At 35.8% G+C, this 8,684-nt stretch overlaps 1 long non-coding RNA gene across 1 annotated transcript; it reads right to left on the bottom strand.

Annotated features, from left to right (window-relative positions):
* Positions 1-2,170: 2,170 nt before the first annotated feature.
* Positions 2,171-6,318, bottom strand: LOC131523435 (uncharacterized). Its single transcript, XR_009266776.1, has 3 exons — positions 4,664-6,318; positions 3,837-4,026; positions 2,171-2,968 (listed from the first exon to the last, which is right to left on the bottom strand). It is a non-coding gene; the product is annotated as an uncharacterized LOC131523435 (long non-coding RNA).
* Positions 6,319-8,684: the final 2,366 nt, after the last annotated feature.

Raw genomic sequence — 8,684 nt, 5'->3', positions numbered from 1 at the left:
TTGCCCCCTTTTAAAAACAATGACAGGTTCAACTGACCTGGGAGCAGCTTTCGGTCTCGCTCTGAGTCATTAGAGCCTGATGGAAAACACTTTCCTTTAAATACAGTGACACAGGGAGACATTTCCTAGCGGGATTTCTGGGCATACAAGATTTGCTTGGATCTGTGATTACTTTTTTAAAATAAAGATGTCAAAATGAATAGTAAAAATATGTAAAAAGGGGAACAAGAGAAAAGAAAGGTGTGTTTTCTAAACCAGCCCTACCTGATTCAAGTTTCATGTCTGGCAGATACTCTGACTAGTGAAGAGAAACAGAACAAACTGGAAGAGCGACTGCCACCAGATTTGTGAAAGGTCGGGCTGGGTAGGGCCAAACTCAGGTCTGAAGCACCTGAAATAGATAAGTGAACAAAAACACCCAGATACTACATGAGACTGCTGCATTATTTCATATTAGTACAAAATAAGTATCACTCCGAGTCATGCTACTAAGATTAATAAGACTCCTAAGAAGGTTTAATTTGTGGTCTTTGTTAATACGTTTTCAAATTACTTTTCTAATTGAGTAGACTTTCATCTGGTGGACAATAAAACAAAATCCCATGGATTTACATTAAAAGCGAGACCTAAAAACCTTGTTGCATTGTACTGAAACAGCTATAAGGCTCTAATCAAGCCTGTACAACCAATGACCGCAAGTTTCCTACAATTTAGACAGGGCTCATAATACATTTCAAGTCCTGCTTCAATATTAATTGCCGGCTGTACCTCTGCTCCACACCCTTATCCTATGGCTGGTATTGAAATGACATTGAATCCGATTAAACTGAGTTAACAATGATTTCTTAGGTCTCCTTGCTTGTCTCTGCAAGTCTTGACGTCTGCCACCGGTGGGCGATGGGCAGCGATTTATTAAACCTGAGCAGTGATCTGCTTTAAAAATGATTGTTAGTGATAAAATAGATAAAGCAGAAGTAGGATTCTAGCTTTTCAGTACAGTAAATAAATAAAATAAATATAAAGAAAGAAAGAAAGCAAGAAAGCTGTCCCAATATCAAAATAATTAAATAAATAAATATTGTTAACCGTCATGTATCACTGTACTAATTATGATGACATAATTATTAGATATGAACCAGTCAAAATTAAAAAACATAGGATGTGATAATCTTTATTTTGTGCTATTTTCTGTCTCTTCAAATCAAACACTTAAAGTGACCCAATGCTGCCTGTTCTACCTGTTGTTCTTTACATAGCCAATAGCCTACATTGTGACATATAGTCTCATTTATAGCACTGGTAATTCAAATGAGATAATCTGGAAAAGTTTGTATCTGCAGTGAAACTACAATGTCATAAAAATCTGAAAAGTCTCAAATTTGTCTAAAAGTAAATCATACTTCACATAGAAAAAATTAAAAGAAACTATTTTGGTTAAATAGTCTTCACTAGACACCACAGTATTGCTGTGAAGAACACATGCTGGCTTGTCTAACTGCAGAAATTATTGTGGGATATTTTTTGTTTTTTTGTGCAAAAGAGAAACTATGATGCATATTTTAAAAAGACATCACAATAAATTATTATTTATTAATAAATATTATTCATAGTACTTAAACTACATTAGAAATGTACTAACAAAATGTTTTATTAAAGGTAATTATATAATATAATATGTGACCCTGGACCACAAAACCAGTCATAAGTGTAATTTATTCTGAAAGCTGAATAAATAAGCTTTCCATTGACGTTTGGTTTGTTAGAATCGGACAATATTTGGCCGAGATACAACTATTTGAAAATCTGGAATCTGAGAAAAAATCAACACACTGAGAAAATCACCTTTAAAGTGTTCCAAATGAAGCTCTTAGCAATGCATATTACTAAACAAAAATTAAGTTTTAATATATTTATGGTAATAAATTTTACAAAATATCTTCATGGAACATGATCTTTACTTAATATCCTAATGATTTTTGGCATAAAAGAAAAATTGATAATTTTGACCCATACAATGTATTTTTGGCTATTGCTACAAATATACCCCTGCGACTTAAGACTGGTTTTGTGGTCCAGGGTCACATATAAGCTATAACAGCTAAGTATAACATAACATAATATTAAGTAACATTTTGGATTTTGTATGAAGTATGGTATGGTCTTTGAAATAAATAATCTTTTTTACTTTGTGTTTTACTTTGTGTGAGTGTTTTTGTCTTTGAGAAAATAAATATGTTTGATTAATTTTGAACCAAGCCATAAATACTAATGGTTTACTAAATAAATACTAATAGCAAATACTAAAACTAAAACGTTTGGCTGTAACAAATTATAATTATTATTAAGTTGGTCCATTTATTTATTTTTTCTTTTCTTCCATATTGGATCAGGGTGATCCAATCCATTCTTGCCTTTAAAAACCTGATCATGGATAGCAAAACAACATATTTCCAAAACACTTCTTGCTGGGCTCTGGAGACTAGATTATTATGGTGACCCAAAAGAGAGTCTACCCTAAATTCACCCAGCATGAACTTTTGCATGAACAAGCAGCACTCACAATCTCTGAATCATGTAAAAATCTAGATAGTTTTACACAGATTCAATTAAACAGATGTTGGAGGACCACAGACGACTCATAAGACTTAATATAATTTATTTGTCTTTCTGTATGTCACTTTTCTATGTCTGCAGATGTAAGGATGTTGTGGAGGTCACCTCTCCCGTGATGAGCTGCAGGATACTCTCTCACACACAAACCCACACACATTTCATCTCACCCCCTTCATCTGCAGTGTTTACTCAGGTCTGACCAGTCATTCAGGGACTTTCATGAACTTTTAAAATGCTCCCAAACAACATTACATTGAAACAGCAAAGATATTCCTGGAATCTGGATCTAATCACGGCAACAGGTGTCTTGTTGACTATCAAACCTTCAGTCAGTCAGCTGTAATATGTCACCAATCTGTAAAGCAAAGAAAAATGGCCAAATGACAATTTATTAAAAAGCAAGAATGCTGGAATCACAACCAATTCTTCCACCAAATAGTATTAGTGGTGTACTAAACAATCTGATGTTTACAAATGATAGGTGACTTCAGTTGGTTCAACGGCCATTTCATTCATGAAGTGGCATGAGTAAAGGTACAGACATCAGACCATGAGTAATTCTAAATGTAAATGTGTTCTGTGTTGGCAAAGCAAATGACAAATGTGTATGTTAAGATACTGTATGTTAATAATGTTGTCATGCTTTCATTAATAGATTTTATTATTATTAGCTTTTTTTTTTTTTTTCTCAGGCAAAAGGCTATAAACAGTATGAGGTTGTGGACTTCCTGAAAGCTGCTTATTAACAAACTCAGGTTTGGAACATGCAATCACACAAGCATGTATTTATCTGAATTAGAACATTTAGATAAAAATGTTCAAAATTCTGACTTTTCTTGTTTTTATATAAAGCAAATTATAATCACTAAAGTTTAAACCTAAACCAAAATTAATTGCCTTTTTAGAATTTTCTTAGTTTGTGTGTGTGTGTGTGTGTGTGTGTGTGTCTGTGTGTGTACACACACAACATCAAGCTATTATTTTAGGCTAACTAAACTTATAAAATAATATAAAATAATCCAAAAAAGGCATAAAATAATCCAAATAAACACACAACATAAAGCATAAAGTGTGTTAATTAAAAAAAAAAAAAAGAACAAGCACGTGCTATTTTTATTATTGTACATATTTCTAGTAAAAATACAGGAAAACCAATAAATGAACAAATAAATAATGCTTAAACTGTGGTCAAGCTGACTTTAGAAGTTCAAAAGTGTGCTTACGTTGTTGTTTTTTCTGTCTTTTCTCTAGAACGGCAAGTTTATCAAGTTCACTGCTTGTCCAACAAGATCGTTTGGAGGCCTTCCTGCTTACTGTCACTTCCTGTCGTTATTATCAGTCCAGTTAAAAGAAATTTTCTTTTTTAAAATTAAAAATAAAAAAGCACAAGGCATCTTGTGTTTTCCCATCCATCTGCAACGATAAGCAGTTGGATTTAAATGCATTGTGCTGTTCAATGTTAAGGAATCATAAAAAAATAAAATAAATAAAAAATAAATCTGTATAAGCATATTTTTCACGCTTGTTTGCTAGAAATGTAAATTAAAATTGTCAAGCACAAAATGATTTACTACAGAGAAAATCCTTCTTCTAATTTCAGAATTATTTGGATATATTAAAGTTAGATAATGCTTTAAACACACAGACCAAAATATTTATTGGCTTAATCACTTATTTGAATTACTAGCTAATTAACTGAACAAATGCATATGTAGGCTTAAGTCTGATTTTGTGTTAAGCACAAAGACAAAAGTAAATGTTCATAATTATTTACTTACATTCTATTTCACATGATAGCATAATCAACACAGTATTGTTTTATCAAAACCCAATTATGAAGAAAAACTATAAATGATGACTCAGATCTCTAAACGACTCAATTTGCTTTAAATCTTCCATCCTTTGATCAAGAATGTCTAAATACCAGGCTACACAACTCTATGGAATGCTACTGATGATTCAAATAACCTGGGCATCATGGAATTTAAGTTTTCTGCCACTTGGTTTGATATTTTATATTTAATACACTGAAATTCAAATGTCCAAATACCTTTTGGGGCCACTGTATGTTGGCAGGACCATGCTGATGATAAATACTGAGGATACATGGACTAAACTAACTTTTAAGAGAACAGCCTATGCATGAGGTACAACGGACATGTAAGATGCGGCGCTGATTGCTCTTTCTGCCCAGGAACCCAGAAAAGCCGGTCAGACCTGCAGAGTCGTCATTCCAGTCTGAATGAAAAGCCCAGTGTGAACTGTACACGCACCTCAGGTATAAAAAGACTTACAGCACACCCAAGTTGTCTATCGACGAGCTGAGACCGTTCCAGAAGAACTGTTTGCGCTTTAGAATCAGCCTTTTATCGTCTTGGAACGCTTATGTCGGATGGGTGACTTGAACCAGGTGCTCCACGAGATATTTGTTTATTAAGAGATTGCTTTTAAAAGAGGAAATACCTTTCCGAAGTTATGGTTATAGTTCAACTCCTAGAAACACGTGTTGAGGGTTTCCGTTCCGCTCCATCGTGATGTTTTTGAACGCAAGGAACGCGTCCTGTGTGGACGGCTAGGACAGCCCCGCTGGAGCAGAAGAGGAGGTCCTGGACAGCTTCAGATGTGGATGCCGTCGGGTCTCTTCTGGTCTCTCTGGTGCAGTGGTTCTTAACAGTTCAACAGTTCATCTCAAAATTGTGAAATGTTTAGGACCACTTGATCAGGGAGACACTGGCATTGGCATAGAGCAAAGATGGCATGAGAATGTGCTTTGAGACGATTAGTTAGATCTATACATGTTTAACAACTTTTCAAATGTTTAAAAAGGTGTTTAAACATCTCAAATGCTTGAGATGGGATTATGCGGCATTATGACGTCATTTACCCCAGTTTAAAGTGTTGTAAAGAGTCAAATATTTTAAAGTATTGGTTGTTGAAGACATGCTGTGTTTTAACAACACGATCTCTTGAAAGTGCGCATCGCGAGTTTATGTTTCGATTTGGCGTACTATTTACACGCATAAATTGACTTTGTCGTGCATATGATACGCAATGGGAAGGATTAGGGTTTTAGGGTAGATACGTATCATATGCACGCCAACAAATTGCGTATCATATGCACGCGAAAACTGCATATTATATGCACGTCAAACACGTGAGTATGATATGCAGGCCAAAGTCCATTTCTGCAAATCAATAGCAAGATTTTCTGTTTGTATTTGGCGTACTATTTATACGCTTTTTTTATTTTTAATTTATTGTTTGAAGTGTAGCCTTTGCTTTTATCTCATCATTCTCTTTCGCGTAAAGTTTGGACTTTATTTTTGAATAATTTTTTTTTTTTTGAAGTTTTTGGCGTTTGGAGGTGCATGTTGTAACCTACAGTTAAATTTAGGACAAATTAAGCTATTTGACATGAGACCACCAATAGGACAGTCTACTTCGGATTTTCACGTTTAATTCAATGTGTTACTTGCTGTTTGTTTGTAACTGTTTGTGAAATTTACTAGCAGTGGATTTGGGATAGAGTTAGTCCAACGCTAGTCCTAATTATAGTCTATTACATTGTCTTTTTAAGATTTTTTTTAGCATTTTTATTCATTTATCTGTTTAATTATTATTATTATTATTATTATTATTATTTAATTGTATTTTTTACATCATGTGTATGAGCCCGTCTGGCACATTAAAGACGTTTAAACCCCCAAAAAACTCTCTTTTAAAGCCTTTCTCTCTTGTGCCCTCTTGTGTTCCCTTGTGTACATTTTAATACTTCTAACACTTATTTGTAATCAGTTGCCTAACATGTATTTTCATTTTGCCTGTTCATTATCAACATATCATCTTTGTGCCCCATCAAAACCCTCTCTAAAGGGTAACAGCACACTCACACAGCAAACTGACCGGTAGCTGTAGTGTGTCGTCAGTGGTGTGCTGTCCGTGGTGCTGAAGCTCGTAAGTCTCTTGGGGACCATTGACGGTCTTTGCTTGGACACATGATTAAATTGTCCGAATCTTAAGATCTAACACTTTGTCTTAAGGTTTGACAACGGCACGACTAGGTAACGAGAGCGAACAAACACAGATGAGCACAAACTGCCATGCAAATCAATAGTCACAATTATCGCGTCTCAACAGTTTCATCAGTTCATTAAGCAGGCAAAAGACCGACCTGTGACCCTGCTTTTAATTAGAGTCCGACGAAACCATATAGAGAGGCTCCAAGCTCTGCATAAAACACCCACTGTACACATATCAAACTGTTTGTGGACAAATCGATTGTGCATGTGTCTTGTAATCAAGAGGGGCAAAATAGAGGGGACTGGAGAAACAACTCATGAATTGCAAATTAAAGCGGATCCCTTTAAGATTAACCCATGACACAGACAGAGCAAAGCAAATGACAATATAGCAAGAGCATCCGAGCTTACATTTCATATAGCCTACAGTACAATCGTTTTAATTTTTAACTGTTGTTGAGTCATTAAATACAAACAAACAAGGTATTTTGAGTCATTTCCCTGCTGAAAAACAACAACAACTGAAACCAGCCTAAGATCTAGCTGGTTTTAGCTGGTCTTCCAGCCTGCAGTTGATTAGCAGGCTGGTTTTAGAGTGGTTTTGACCACTTCTTTAGGACACCAGCTGACTAAACCAGCTGAACGCCACTGACCAGCTTAAACCAGCTTTGCCCAATTTAAAACTTGCTAAGACCAGCCGACCATCATAGGCTGGTTTTATCTTTTGTATTTATTTATTTTTCCTCCCAGCAGGGTTTCTGTAATCTTTGTTTTGTCGTCCTCTGGCGCCCCTAGCGTCCAGCTAAACATCAAATCGATTTTCAACAAAAATGCTATACTATAAAAATGAGCTTTAAAATAGCAAACGAAACAAGGTTATTTAAATACTTTTTACAATAAAATCCTTTTTATTTATTTTATTATTGTTTTTTTTTACTTCAGAATTTCATATTTAATTAATGTACTTCTTTGTAACTGTTTTACTTTATTTACTAGCAATTTCTAAGTGAAAATTGTTTCTACACCTATTTTTTTCAGCGTATAGTAGGCTTATAGGACATATACTATTAATTATGTTCTAAAAGATACCGCTCATGTGGCTTGTACTGTTGCTATGGTTACCTGAGGTGACTTGTCGTGAATTTTTGTCTCATTTTAATGCCAGATGAAAATACGCACTTTGACTAAAACTTGCAATTTTCAATATGCACATGCAATTTTCTAGTTCCTCCAAACTTTTTGTTTGTGCCTTAATGGCTCCCCCATTCACTCCAGTCGAATGCTTCAATGCAACCATATTTTGCTGTCCCTTGTTATTGATAAATAATTCATGAGCGCTCAATCCAATCAGTTATTCTGTTTATCCGACTCCTCTCAGGCACTAGTCGCTTTCTTTCTTCTTGATCTCAGAGGCGCGTCCTAAATAGCGGCAATATTCGCTAAACGCTCCGTCTTGCACCCCACTGGCGGAGCTCAGTATTTTGAGTCAGGGTGGAAGATATTTCAGCAGTCTTAACGAGGAGCCCGGAGCGATTTGCGTACATGCGCAAGGGCAGCAGATGTCGAGCAGCGCTCCCGTGAGACCCGATCTGCGGAATTTCATCATCGTGTCGGGATGACCCTGCGCTATCCCGGAGAGGAGAGCGAGAGAAAGGCTTGTGTACGTGGTAAATCACCTTTACAATGGATTGTAATCATGAGGCCCTAAAGGACTGATGCATGCGCGACCCCCTTCCCCAACCAAACTAATCTGAAACACTGCTGGCTATCAATGCAACTTACGACTTTGTATATTGGGCCAAACTGATGAGCCAATATCACTTCCAATTCACAATCAGACTTGTCAACAGTCAACTGCCTAATTCCCTTTAATCGGACCGACAAAACCCCCCGCTCCTTCAAAAGACAGTCCACAGGAACGAGTATATTATTGCAATAATGCCTGCCTGCTTATCTACAGCATGCTCCTCTGTATGCTCGAGATAAGAGTTTTTATTAAGAGGGCAGCAGTAATGTCCTGTGTTCGGCTTTCAAAGCCCAGCAAATAACCGA

This window comes from Onychostoma macrolepis, chromosome 17 (assembly GCF_012432095.1).
Source record: "Onychostoma macrolepis isolate SWU-2019 chromosome 17, ASM1243209v1, whole genome shotgun sequence".
NCBI classification, from domain to species: domain Eukaryota; kingdom Metazoa; phylum Chordata; class Actinopteri; order Cypriniformes; family Cyprinidae; genus Onychostoma; species Onychostoma macrolepis.
This window is presented reverse-complemented; position numbering and strand designations above follow the sequence as displayed.